This window comes from Rhinatrema bivittatum, chromosome 1 (genome assembly GCF_901001135.1).
Source record: "Rhinatrema bivittatum chromosome 1, aRhiBiv1.1, whole genome shotgun sequence".
NCBI classification, from domain to species: Eukaryota; Metazoa; Chordata; class Amphibia; order Gymnophiona; family Rhinatrematidae; genus Rhinatrema; species Rhinatrema bivittatum.
In genome coordinates, this window is record NC_042615.1 from 265,677,975 (window position 1) to 265,692,176 (window position 14,202).

The 14,202-nt window shown below is 43.2% G+C and overlaps 1 long non-coding RNA gene across 1 annotated transcript; it reads right to left on the reverse strand.

Moving 5' to 3' along the window:
* Window positions 1-641: 641 nt before the first annotated feature.
* On the reverse strand, window positions 642-13,471 carry LOC115080462. Its single transcript, XR_003853568.1, has 2 exons — window positions 13,355-13,471; window positions 642-1,059 (listed from the first exon to the last, which is right to left on the reverse strand). It is a non-coding gene; the product is annotated as an uncharacterized LOC115080462 (long non-coding RNA).
* Between the last annotated feature and the right edge of the window lie 731 nt (window positions 13,472-14,202).

Consider the following 14,202-nt stretch of genomic DNA (forward strand, 5'->3'; position numbering starts at 1 on the left):
TCACAAAGTGCCTGGCTCGCCTTAGGATTCAATGAAATTTCTGTCTGGGGGATTTTCATCTACAGACTAAAAAATGGTTCACTGTAACTGCTTGAAATTTGAGGACATTGTACACAAGAGTGTCCATGACAAATTTCGCAAAGGACAACAGTATAGAAACAATAACCTTGGAGTTATGGCATGAAATGTGAAAGAAGGTTATCCCAGTTGTTGTTTTTTTCTGCCAACAGCCGTCTGAGTATCATTACTGCCTGAATATTTGAGGAACTGTGCGCGGGGATACCTGTGTCAGTATTCTAAATGTTCAAAACTTTAGGAGCATGATCTCTGGTGCAACATCACAGTTTTGGACAGTAGGATCATTAGTTACCCCAAGATCCCATAACAGAGTTTCGATGTGCAAAGTATAGAAATTACACAGTTCGGTATTCATTGAAAATCTTGCACCCTCCCTCTTCCCCCCAACAAGTCTCCTCCCCTCCCCTACACACACAAAACAAACCTGGAAGTGCAACAAGCCTTGTCCCAAGACAGGAAACTGGTGGAGTTTCAGACCGAAATCTGACTTACTTTAACAGGGGCTCAAGTTACTGCTAGGTGAGAGAGTAAGACTCAGCCCTAGAAAAAGTAACACGATCGTCTCTTTTCTCACCGAACCTTATTCTGGAGAGGAAACAGAAAGCCTGACAGCAGAATATCAGCTGAGACACAAGCAAGCAGATAAAGATAGCATTCTGAGGGGAACAAAAAGCTAAGGGGGGAAATGCAAGCCTGCCAAAATGTAGCTTGAAATCTGAGCAAAAAAAAGAGGGCACAGAGGTCCCATCAGAGCTTGCTTTCTAAAGACGGTAGAGTGAGTCAGGCTTCCACCGGCTACTGCTGCTTGATAAAGGGCCCATTATTGCCGAAGGTGGGGTGGATGTTGGGGAGTCGAGTCAGCCAAAGCATATTCCAGTGGTCGGTTTGAGTTCAGCTTGACCTGGTCCTGTGACTTGCTCTGATCACACAGACAGGAGTGCTTTAAACACAGCATTCACAGTGCTATCCAGCTCGGTTTTCCTGAAAGAAAAACAGAAGATAATCTTAGCAAACGTTTAGCAGGATCAGGAGTGCATGACTAACTTTTTTCACTTTGCCATGTTACCGGCAGAGTAGAATCATTCTCTACCTTTATCACGTTTTACAATATCACACCGAAGAGCAAGATCATCTAAAAACGTTCGTTTTTTAAAATGCATATATGAGAAGACAAAGGGCAGTATGAAAATTCCAAATACTATCAAATTGTAGTGTAATCCATTGCAAGTGCAGCAGTATACTTGGTAAATGTAATGTAATGTAAACTCAGAAAACACTCATTATAATCTCTGAGGTTTATTCATTTAGATTATTTATTTATTTTATTTATTTAACATTTTTCTATACCGACCTCCATGGTTAAATACCATATCAGGTCGGTTTACATCGAACAGGGGTAAATAACTGAGATAAAGGAAACAAAAGTTACATTAAACGAGGACCGTGAACTTGGAGGCTTAGGTAGCTGGAAGAAAAGGCCCGAAGAGGGCATCAACTTAGATTAAGTTAAAGGGAGACATAACAAAATTTCAGACTAGTGTTAGTCCACATATTAGAGGAGGTATCCATGCCGTTCCGGTAATCAGGGGGGGAGGGAGGTTCCATTGTTCGAGAGTACATTAAACGCCTAATGTGTGTCCCAGGGTTCTGGGAAGGCTTGGCGGAACAGCCACGTTTTGAGTTTTTTCTTAAATGTTAGCAGGCAAGGTTCCAGCCTGAGTTCTGCAGGGAGGTTGTTCCAGATGGCTGGGCCTGCTGTCGAAAATGCTCGGTCCCTGGATGAGATGAGTCGCGTGGCTTTGGTTGGAGGGGCTTGTAGCGCTCCTTTGTATATTTCTCTCATTGGTTTGTTGGATGTATGGAGTTTGAACGGGATTTCAAGGTCGAGATAAAGGAGATTGTGGATGGATTTGTGTATTAAAGTTAAAGATTTGTGTAGGACTCTGTGGTTGACTGGTAACCAGTGTAGGTTTCGGAGGATGGGTGTAATATGATCTCTCCGGTTGGTGCTGGTCAAGATTCTGGCCACGGCATTTTGTATCATCTGTAGTGGCTTGGTGGTTGAGCTGGGAAGTCCTGTGAGAAGAGCGCTGCAGTAGTCTATTTTGGCAAATATCAAGGATTGAAGAACTGTCCTAAAGTCGTGGAAATATAAGAGAGGTTTGAGTCTTTTTAATACCTGTAGTCTGTAGAAGCAGTCTTTGGTTATGGTGTTAATCATACTCTTTAGATTAAGACGGTTATCGAGTATTACCCCAAGGTCTCTAACCTGAGTATGAGTGAGGGCGTGGTTATGGTGAGTCTGTGACTGGAAGTTGTCTTGGTTGGCGGAACTGAGGAGGAGTTCAGTCTTATTAGCATTGAGGACCAGATTTAAACTGTTGAGGAGACTAGTGATAGATTGTAGGCAGTTGTTCCAGATCGAGAGTGATTTGGTGATGGATTCCGTTATGGGGATCAGGATCTGAACATCATCTGCGTAAATGTAGTGAATAAGGTTGAGACTTGTTAACAGTTGGCACAGGGGGAGGAGGTAGATATTGAAAAGGGTGGGGGACAGGGAGGATCCTTGAGGTAGGCCCAGAGATGAATTTGTCGGTGGTGATTCTTTATTATTTATCCTGACCTTGAAGCTTCTATCACTAAGGAACGATTTGAACCAGTTGAGGACTGGTCCTGAAATGCCTATGTCTGATAGGCGATTCAGGAGGATGGCATGGTTGACAGTATCGAACGCCGCCGAGATGTCTAGGAGGATTAGAAGAAAAGAGTGTCCTTTGTCCAGTCCCATAATAATATGGTCTGTTAGTGAGATGAGCAGGGTTTCTGTGTTGCGTGATTTGCGGAAACCATACTGTGAAGGATAGAGTATATTGTGATCTTCTAAATATTCTGAGAGCTGGGTATTAACCACCTTTTCTGTAAGTTTGGCTAAGAATGGAAGATTTGATATCGGGCGAAAATTAGCTAGTTCACTAGGGTCTAAGTTGTGTTTCTTAAGGAGGGGTTTGAGGGAAGCGTTTTTTAGACTGTTTGGGTACAGTCCTTGGGTTAAGCAGCAGTTTATGATGTTTGACAGTGGTCCGGAGATTGTGTTTGGTATGAGTAGCAGTAGCTTGGTAGGTATGTTGTCTGTAGGGTGGCTGGATGGTTTCTGCTTCTTGAGAATGGATTCGATCTCTTTAGATGAAGTTAATTCGAAGTTGTCTAATTTGGCTCCCTTAAGCATGTGGGTATTGGTAAATGAAACGAAGGTGTTGGTATTGGATGGAAGGAGTGCGAGCGTGTTTGAAATCTTCTGCTGAAAGTATAAGGCTAGCTCGTTTGCCTTGGATTGAGCTTGTTCGTCTGGGATCGGTGGTGGTAGTGACTTTGTGAGTTGAGACACATATGAGAAGAGAGCCTTTGCGTCATATTGGAGGTCATGGATTTTATTGGCGTAATAAACTCTTTTTGATTTTAAAATTGATGTCCTGTAACGATGTAAGGTTCCTCTGTATGATGAAAGCGTAGAGGAGGAAGGGGCTTTACGCCATTTGTTTTCCTTGTGATGTAGTTCTTGTTTTATCTGTTTGAGCTCACTGGAGAACCAGGGTTGATTTCCTTTTTTTGAAGGGTTAATTAGTTTTGAGATTGATGGGAAGTGCTTATTTGCTACAGCTTCCGTGATCTTGTGCCAGGAGTGCACCGCTGTGTTGGGGTTGGATAGATCTATGTTTGTGAGATCCTTAGTGAGCTGCTCACTGAGAGTGTCGGAAGCACATGGTTTCCTGAAGTGAATGGAGGAGGGGTGTTGGGTGGAGGGTGTCTGTTTTATTGAAGAGAGGGAGGTTGTTATCAGATAGTGGTCTGACCAGGGGATAGGGGTACAGGCAGGATCCTTGGTGCTGGAGAAGTTAGAGTTGATAAAGATAAGGTCCAAGGTGTGTCCTGCTTTATGTGTAGGTCCGTTGACGATCTGGGTGAATCCCATTGCATTGAGGGCGGTGAGGAGGGCTTCACAGTTGGGTGAATGGGGAGTGGCTTCAAAGTGTATGTTAAAGTCTCCCAAGATTATGGTAGGAGAGTCTGTATTGATGTGTTTAACGATGGATTCAATAAGGGGGGAGGCGTCTGCTTCCAATACTCCTGGGGGGGCATAAACTAGTAGAACTTGCAGATGATTAGATTTGAATAATCCTAATTCTATTTTGGATTCTGTCTTGATTGTATGTGATGTTAGTCTGAGTTCTTTCTTGGTTGCTAGTAATAGGCCGCCCCCTCGTTTTTTGTGTCTGTGAATAGAGAAAAAGTCGTATTTGTGAGTAGGTAATTGATTGATTAGCGCTATGTCAGAGTTTTTTTAGCAAGGTTTCTGTGATGGCGCAGACGTCAGAGTTACAGTCTAAGAGATAGTCATTGAGGATATGGGTCTTTTTTGTCAGAGATTGAGCATTAAATAGGGTCACTGAGAGAAGAGTTAGACCTAAGAGCTGAGTCAGGGGAGTGATCAGGATAGGGATGAGAGATCTGGGAATTCTTGCTGGTGGAGTTTGAGCTGGAAGCATGTTGTGGAGGTGGCGGTGGTATCTGATGGGAATATGTTGGGTCAGCATATTTGTGTTACTCTGGTCTTGTTGTGAGCGCAGGAAAGATACTTAGCTAAGGGTCCTGGGCGGTTGTCGAGTCCAGGCTCACTTTCCAATGAGTTTGTTGAGGAGGGTTGGTTGAGCCGCGGGCGTGTGGAGTCCGAAAGGGGAGGGCTGCTCAGGGGCTGCACGAAGGGGCGCACAAAGGGGCAGGCCCCTTTGTCGTGCTCCTTCAGCGCGCAACGCCTGGGAGGAGCAGGACTTTTAAATTCGGCGGGGACGCCCCTGGATGACGTCGGATCGGGTCTCCAAGATCAACTGGCTGGATGCTGGCTCGGTGAAGACGCGGCGGAGGAGGGCCCTGGAGACCGGCGGGCTAAGAGATCGAACCTCGTGGTCGGCGGTAGGGCCCGCGGGGGGTAAGTGCAAATTTTAAGGCCTTACCCCGACGGGCTTTAGCGCCAACTGCGCAGGCCTTCGCTGATTTCCCTGCCGTCTGGAGAGGAAGAGCCGCCGGGAGGAACAGGACTTTAAAATTCGGCGGGGACGCCCCTGGATGACGTCGGATCGGGTCTCCAAGATCGATTGGCTGGATGCTGGCTCGGTGAAGACGCGGCGGAGGAGGGCCCTGGAGACCGGCGGGCTAAGAGATCGAACCTCGTGGTCGGCGGTAGGGCCCATGGGGGGTAAGTGCGAATTTTAAGGCCTTACCCCGACGGGCTTTGGCGCCGACCGCGCAGGCCTTCGCTGACTTCCCTGCCATCTGATTATTATGGACAATGCTTAGACTGCAGTCTGAGATGATATTATCAGGGTACTTTGAAACTTCAGACACTGGATATTTTTGAAAAGAGTCATCTTAAACATATATTCCTACAGTACTTGATTGTAATCCGCTTTGAAGTGCCAAAAAGCAAAATATAAATAAATAAATAAATAAATGAAATAAAAATAAGTATTTTGGGATATTTAATTTGGACTAATTTGGGGATTATTTCTGGCATTTGTTTTTGTGCATTTTTACGTTTTTCATTAAATTTTTGAAGTCATTGAGACCTATGATTAGGTAAGTGAGCACTATTTGATCAAGGCCCCATTACAATGGTCTCTCAGCAACTTTCACATTTTTTTGATTGATGAGATTTTCATTTTAATATTATTCTTTCACCTGATTTAAAGAATTTAATTAAAATCTCCTTATACCAAGGTACACTGTGATTGCATATTTTTGTGGAATATGTTTTATGTGGTTTATTAATTTATTTGTGGTTCAATGAGATTGTGATCAAAATCTTCAATTTTCCTACAATATGGATGCTAACTCGATTGCATTTTTGGATATTACTATCTCTTACAACAATGGCCATTTTAATCTTTTCATTTATCGAAAGCCCACATATCAAAACACTCTACTTCATGTCTCCAGTTGTTATCCTCAACATCTTAAAATTAATTTGCCTGTGAGTTAGTTCTTGCATTTGAGGCACCTGTGTTCATCTAGTCGGTAATTTAAAATCTAGGCTACGGATTTGATCTCCCGAGTCAAGGCTATCTGGTATATTTCCATAATATATGCTAACAAACGGGCTGTCTATATAAACCAGGATTTGTTATTTTTTCTGAAACAACTGGACAGAGATCAATGAATGATGTGTGCTATTTTTAGCACAAGTATAGTAAGTGTTGGCCAGTTCTAACTATGCATTCCATTTTTGAGCCTCAACCTTTCTCACTTCTTCCTCTTGCTCAATCCCTTAATTTATCCTAGTTCACTCCCTCCCCCTCCCCCTCCCCCAAACCCCTAACTCACCCAGGCTCATTCCTACCCGCATCCCATCTCTCTATCTTCCTTTCTCCCTGCTGTGATCCCCGGTTGACTCCATCTCTCCTTCCCTCCCAGCACAATCCAGTTTAATATTTCACTCCTTGGTCTCCATTCCCAGTTCACCTTGTCCCTTCCTCTTAACCTGTGATCGATTCACTACCTTCCTTACTCCAATCCCCAGTTCACTCTGTCCTCCCTCTCTCCTCCTGTGATCCTAAGATCAATCCCTCCCTTCCGCCTCCATCCCTAGTTCACGCCGTTCCTCCATTCCTCCTTCCCTTTTCTCCATCCCCAGTTCACACAGTCCATCCCTCCCTTCCCAACTTATGATGTGTTCACCCCTTCTCCTCTCCCACCCAGTGATGCTGAATCAATTCCTTTATGAGCTCCAAGATCCCCTCACTCACTGCTGATTAATTTAAGGTAGATGAGATGGGAGCTTTGTAGTGCCTTCTCCTCCTCCACTGCTACACCCCAGTGTATTGCTTTGAATGAGGAGAAGGAGGCAGCGCCACATAAGGCTTGGCACACGGGTCAGATCAAGGGTCCATCAAGCCCACTATCCTGTTTCCAACAGTGACCAAGCCAGGTCACAAGCAGGATCCCAGGGGGTAGATAGATTGCAAGCTGCTTATCCCAAGAATAAGCAGTGGATTTCTGCAAAACTCCCTTAATAATTGTTAATGGACTTTTCCTCTAGGAACTTGACCAAACCTTTTTTAAATGCAGCTATATTAATAGCTTTCACCACATCCTCTGGCTTTGAATTCCAGAGCTTAATTATGCACTGAGTAAAAAAAATGTTCTTTTATTAGTTTTAAATGTATTACCCAGTAACTTCATTGTGTGTTCCCTGGTCTTTGTAATTTTCAAAAGAGTAAACAACTGATTAATGTTTATTCATTCCATTCTACTCATTATTTTATAGACCTCTTTCATATCTCCCCTCAGTTGTCTCTTCTCCAAGCTGAAGAGTCCTAACCTCTTTAGACTTTCTTCATATATGAATTGTTCCATCCCCTTTATCATCTTGGTCACCATTCTCTACCTTTTCTAATTTGTTATATCTTTCTTGAGATGTGGTGACCAGAAATGAACACAATACTCAAGATGTGGTCACACCATGGAGCGATACCGAAGCATTATGATATTCTATGTTTATTCTCCATTCCTTTCCTAATAATCCCTAGCATTCTCTTTGCTTTCTTGGCTGCTGCTGCTGCACACTAAGCAGAAGGTTTCAACGTATTTTCAACAATGACACCTAGATCCTTTTCCTGAATGGTAAATCCTAATGTGGAACCTTGCATTTTGTAGCTATAATTTGGGTTAATCTTCCCTAAGTGCACACTTTGCACTTGTCTACATTAAATTTCATAAGCCATTTGCATGCCAGTCTCCCAGTTTTGCAATGTCCTCTTGCAATTTCTCACATTCCTCTTGTGATTTGACAACTTTGAATAATTTGGTGCCATCAGCAAATTTGATCACCTCACTTGTTGTTCCTATTTCCAGGTCATTTATAAATATATTAAAAAGGATCAGTCCCAGGACAGATCCCTGGGCACTCCACTATTCACCTTTTTCCATTGAGAAAATTTACCATTTAGCCCTACTCTCTGTTTTCTATCTTCTAATCAGTTGGCAATCCACAATAGGACACTGCCATCTATTCTATGACTTTCTAATTTCCTAAGAAGTCTCTCAAGAGGGAATTTGTCATATACTTTATGGAAATCAGATACTCTTTCAAGTCAATTTTAAAAGGCCCGTGTGCACAAATAACGGGGGTTACGCATGTGGCTGGGCCTTGTGCATGCCGAGTGCATTTTAGAAAGGGCCCAGACACACATAACTCCTGATACGTGCAGAAGTGCCGGGCCTGAAGAAAGGAGTGGGCCGGGAGGCGGGGTCTGGGACACAAGAGGTGGGGTGGGGGGCGGGCCAGGACAGCGCCATTAGACTCTGTCCTGGGAAAGCGCGCACTGGCAGCTGGCCAGCGTGCAGAGTTTACGTTTGCTCTGCAGGAGCAGTAAGTATAAAAACAAAAATTTGGGGATAGCTAGGGTAGGTTTAGTGGTCAGGCAGGAGAGGGGAAGAGGAAGGAAGGACAGGGTTAGGATTAGGGAAGTTCCTTCCCTAAGTGGACTGAGAGGGAACTGGGCAAAGGCTCAATTGCATCTCCACGCAATTGTTTTAAAATCCCCCCCCCCGTGCACAGAGGCCACCTGCCTGCACATGCGCACGTGGACATTAAAATCCGGTGCTCGTGTGCACACGGGAATTGCATTTTATAACATGCGCGCACATGTTATAAAACAGCCACGTCCGTGTGCGTGCGCTGGGAACCATGCACACATGGATGCACACACGGGCCTTTTAAAATCTACCCCATATCAACGGGCTCACCTTTCTCCACATGTTTATTTACGTCTTCAGAAAAATGTAGCAGATTTGTGAAGCATGATTTCCCTTGGCTAAATCCATGTTGGCTTTGTCCCATTAAACTATGCTTATCTATATGTTCAGCAATTTTGTTCTTTATGATAGTTTCTATCATTTTGCATGGCACAGATGTTATACTCACTGGTCTGTTTTTTCCTGGATCACCCTTTGATCCCTTTTTAAAAACTGGCATTACATTGGTAACCCTTCCAGTCTTCAGGTACCGTAGATGATGTTATTGATAGTTTACACATTTCCAATAGCAGGTCTGCAATTTCATTTCTCAGTTCTTTCAGCACTCTGACATGTATACCATGTGGTCCAGGTGATTTGCTACTCTTTAGTTTGTCAATTTGCCCTAGTTCATCTTCCAGCTTCATTGAGATTTGTTTCAGTTCCTCTGAATCATCTCCTTTGAATATAATTTCTAGCATGGTTGTATCTCTTACATCTTCCTCAGTGAATACTGAAGCAAAGAATTAATTTAGTCTCTCTGCTATGGCTTTGCCATTCCTAAGTGCTCCTTTAACCCCTCGATAAACTAACGGTCGAACTGACTCCCTTGCAGACTTTTTACCTCAAATGTACCTGAAAAAGTTTTTATTATGAGCTTTTGCTTCCACAGCAAGCTTCTTTTCAAATTCTCTCTTTGCCTTCCTTATTAATGCTTTATATCTGACTTGCCAGTACTTTTGCTGTTTCCTGTTTGCTTCATTTGGATCCCTTTTCCATTTCTTGAAAGATGTTCTTTTAGATATTTTAGCCTCTCTCACCTCATCTTTCAACATTTAGCCTTCTTTCCACCTTTTTTAAAGCATGGAATACATCTGTTCTGGGCTTCCAAGATGGTATTTTTAAACAACAGAAGAACAAGTGTTTAAAAAAGGGGCACGTGCACATTTATTTATTTATTTATTTATTTAGGATTTTTATATACCGAAATTCTTGTTGGGAAACAAATCAGTCCGGTTTACAGGTAACAACAATAATGCCGCGGGACAGGAAACAGTGCCCCTGGCTTTATAAGAAACATATTAAACAAGGCTTTACATAACATAATGAATAGTAACGATGAAGGAAACTTCATAAGGTAACTTCTCTGGGTTAGGGACAAACTGGATGGTTTTAGATAAAGATGAACTAAGTCTGGTTAAATTTTTAACTTGGTTAGATTTCCCTGAAGTGTACACAATAAATACAATATAAAAATAAAGTAAAAATTGGAATTGAAATTAACTACTTAAATGAGGTAAAAATACAATAACATGTAACAGATAAATAAAGAAGCGAAGGCAGATTGTGTAACAAAGTCTTTGGGTGGTGAAATCTGAAAACACAAGTGATCCAGCTATCATAGAGTGATCTAAGTCATATAGTAACATAAGGCATAAACAATAGGGAAATGAGGTGACATAATTTTATGAATTAACATAAGGCCTAAACATTAATGTCTTAAGTTGACATAAGTCATAGAGTAACATGAGGCCGTCATAACGTGATATAGGGGTGGAAGGGGGAAAAGGGTCGAAGATGTAAGGTGATGGAGAGCAGACTGTGGGCAGACTGCGAGGGTTGAGTTGCTTATGTGTCTGTGAAAGCTTGGCTAAAGAGCCAGGTTTTTAGCTTTTTTTTGAAGACCGGATGGCTTGATTCTAGTCTTAAGTCGGGGGAGAGTGTTCCAATGATGAGGTCCAGCAGTTGATAGAGCTCGTTTCCTTCATGATGTTTTTGCGGGTGGGGCATACAGTGTACCTTTGTATGCGCTTCTGATGGGTCGTGAGGAGGTATGAGGTCGAAGTTGTGTCTTTAAATTGATGGGTGAGATGTTGTGAATTGATTTATGAATGATGGTTAGGATTTTGAAAAGGATCCTGTATTTGATGGGAAGCCAATGTAGGTTACGGAGTATGGGTGTGATGTGTTCCCTTTTGTTAGAGTTATAACAAAAAATTTTATAACATGCGTGCGCTGCTGCACGCATGTTATAAAATCCAGGGTCGGCGCGCGCAAGGGGGTGCACCGAACCCTAGGGGAGGCCCAATGACTTTCCCAGTTCCCTCCAAGGCCGCTCCGAAATCGGAGCGGCCTTGGAGGGAACTTTTTTTTGGTCCCCCCTCCCTTCCCCTATCTAACTCACCCCCCAGCCCTACTAAATCCCCCCCTACCTTATTTTGTTGAGTTATGCCTGCCTCTGGCAGGCTTAACTTGCACGCGCCAGCTGTCTGCCGGCGCGACAGGCCCCGACACAGGCTGATGTGTCGGGGCACTCGGCCACGCCCACTGACTGCCGCCACGCCCCTGCACACGCCCCCGGACCACGGCCTCACCCCCACACCGCCCCTTTTTCGAAGCCCTGGGACATACGCACGTCCCGGGGCTTACGCGCAGGGGCAGATTTTCAAAGGTATGCGCATAACATACGCGCGTAACCTGAAAAAATCTGCCCCTGCACGCGTAAGCCCCGGGACGCGCGTAACATACGTGCGTAACCTGAGAATATCTGCCCCTTAGTATCCTTCAAATATACATCATTCTGAACCGTACATTTCTGAGCGACTATCAGCTTTCCCCCATCATCTAGTTTAAAAGATGCGCCCATCTCCCCCTCCTCCTGTTTAACTTAATCAGTGGTGATCCAGGACAGACGGGTGAGAGGGGGCAATGTCACTGCAATACCACCAATGCATTTTTTGAAACGGTCCCTCTCCCATGGAAATTTGATAAGCAGGAGGGGGAGGAGTTGGCCCAAATTTTTTGGGGGGGCATGGCCCTGCGTCTCCCCCTTCTGACACCTGTGCATTAAGGTTATCCTAGGTGTGTTCCAAAGACTGAGTTAAGAACTGTTGCATCAGAGTACAGATGTACAATTACCACTTACAGCATCTAAAATAATAGTGTAAACTACATGTATTTTTTGTGCATAGGTAGTTTTCTCCCCTAATTAAGCCTCTTTTTGCACGAAACTGTACACTTATCTTTAACCAGCTGAAAATCCATTTCGGCAGATTCAGCCATATTCTACACGATTAAATTTATTTTTACCTAACTGGTTTCTAAGTCTTTGAAAGTTTCCCTCTATATTTGCTGCCATAATTAAAACCAGAAATCAAATACAGGTTTGAATCACATGGTGACACTTGCACTAAAGTGAAGTCCAACAGGCAGCAAATAAACCAAACTGGAAAGAAAATTACAAGAGTTACAATGTGGGAGGTCCAGCTGTCTATTAGAGAAGACTGAGTCACCGGGTGATTATGTTCCTGTTGTAGTGACTTGGTCACTATGGACAAACAACAGCCTGGCAACTAGCCATAGGTTCTCAAATCTCAAGAACTGACTGGTAGCCTCTGTGATTTGAGTTTCTTTTTACCTGCTGGAATGAAAAAAAGCATTTTAGAAAAATTAATTATTTCACTGTAAAGATCATCTCATTTTTCGATACAAATACTATGGGATGAATTTTTAGAGTTACGCATATAAAAATAAATATATACACATATACTTTGTGAAGCATTTGCGCACAATCCATATTTTAAAAATGGGTCACATAAATGTGAATATCTGCAAGCAAAAGCCATGCAAAAAAAGTGGGTGTTACAGGTGTATTGGAGCATGGTTTGCACATACATGTGTAAGTTGCTATTTTATAAATTACTTATGTGTAAACATCTTCAACACTGTACGAGTAGAGTTTCTATTTCTATTTTATGTGCCAAGTTCAAAATGTCATGGTGTTTTTCAACTTGGTGTGTGGCAGGCTGGCTTCTCCAGGTGAGCAGAGTAGGGGGTGGAAGTAAGTTCAATTGGGACAGACTGGGCCATCCTGGGAGGGGTAGTAAGTTTGACAGGGACTAACTGGACCATACTGTATGGGGGGAGTGAATGTGATTGGGACTGACTGGACCATACTGTGTGGTGAGAACGAATGGTGGAGAATCTAACTTAAAAATGAATCTAATAAGCTTATAGATACTCATGGCACAACAGTTGAAGAGGAAGAGAAAACAGAGAAGGAAGGAAAACAGAAGGAAGGGATACTCCTTGCAAACAGTATACAGGACTAAGGCACAATTTTTTGGCTCTATAAGAGGAGCAAGTTGAGTACAGCTTCATATTCAACAAGGAATCTGTTATGCCAGCAGCTCTGCACGGGCCATGCTTTGCCAGTACATATCAAGGTCACTACCATCCTGTAATTTTTGGTTATCAGCACCTTCCAGTAGGGATGTGCAGCAGGGACGGATTGTCCCATTTGGGATTCGGATTCGTAGGGGCCCAAATCTGTTGCATCCGTTCTCAGGGGCCCCCGATCCGTTCATGTGTAAAACATGCAGTCATTCCCCCCAAAAAAAACCCATCCCAACCCCATCCCAAGCTTTTAAAGTTATTTATCTACAACCCCCACCCTTCTGACCCCCCCAAGACTTGCCAAAAGTACCTGGTGGTCCAGCGGAGTTCCTGGAGCGATCTCCTGCACTCAGGCTGTGGGCTGCCCCTGCTCACTTATTTACGTGGGCATGACAAAGCGTCCCTTCCGCACCTGCTTAATAGAACACAAGTGCTGTTTAAAAACAGGAAGAATTGAGAAGCCATTGGTCACACATTTCATGGAACACAAACATACTTTTGCTGATATTAAATGGACAATTTTGGAAATAATATCACCACATTGGAGGAGAGGTGATAGGATATTACGTCTCCGTCAAAGCGAACAACGATGGATTTTCACATTAAATACAGTGCATCCTACTGGACTCAACAAAGAAATAGAATGGGTCCATTTCATGTAAGCGTCACACACCCAGCTGAATCGGCCTGATTTCACACAGCTGCCGTATGTAAAATCACTTAAAATCAACGAGATTCTCGCGGCAACTTTGCTCAGACGCCAGCAAGAGAAAACGGTGGCAAGGTTGGGTGAGTTCATTGCTGTTCTCTGTTCAGTTCTACCCAGGTATGTGTCAAATATTTTATTCATATATGTGCTGCACAGTTTATCAAATAATAGATGTCTGTCCTTTGCAGAAGGCTAAAAGCAAGCAAGTAAGCAACTGAGTAACGGGGCAATTATCTCCGTTGAAAACAAAAGCGGAGGATATTAGTTTCAGTCCCTGATGAAGCGGAGCGAAACGCGCATCGGACTGAGCTTTAAAAATTTCCTTGACACTTTGAGTCATTTTTAAGGAATATATTCACCCCGATACAGAATTTTACAAAAACCAAAAATTTAAAAAAATACATTGAAGAATATGTTGAAGAATAAAGGACTTGGGCCAATGATTAAAT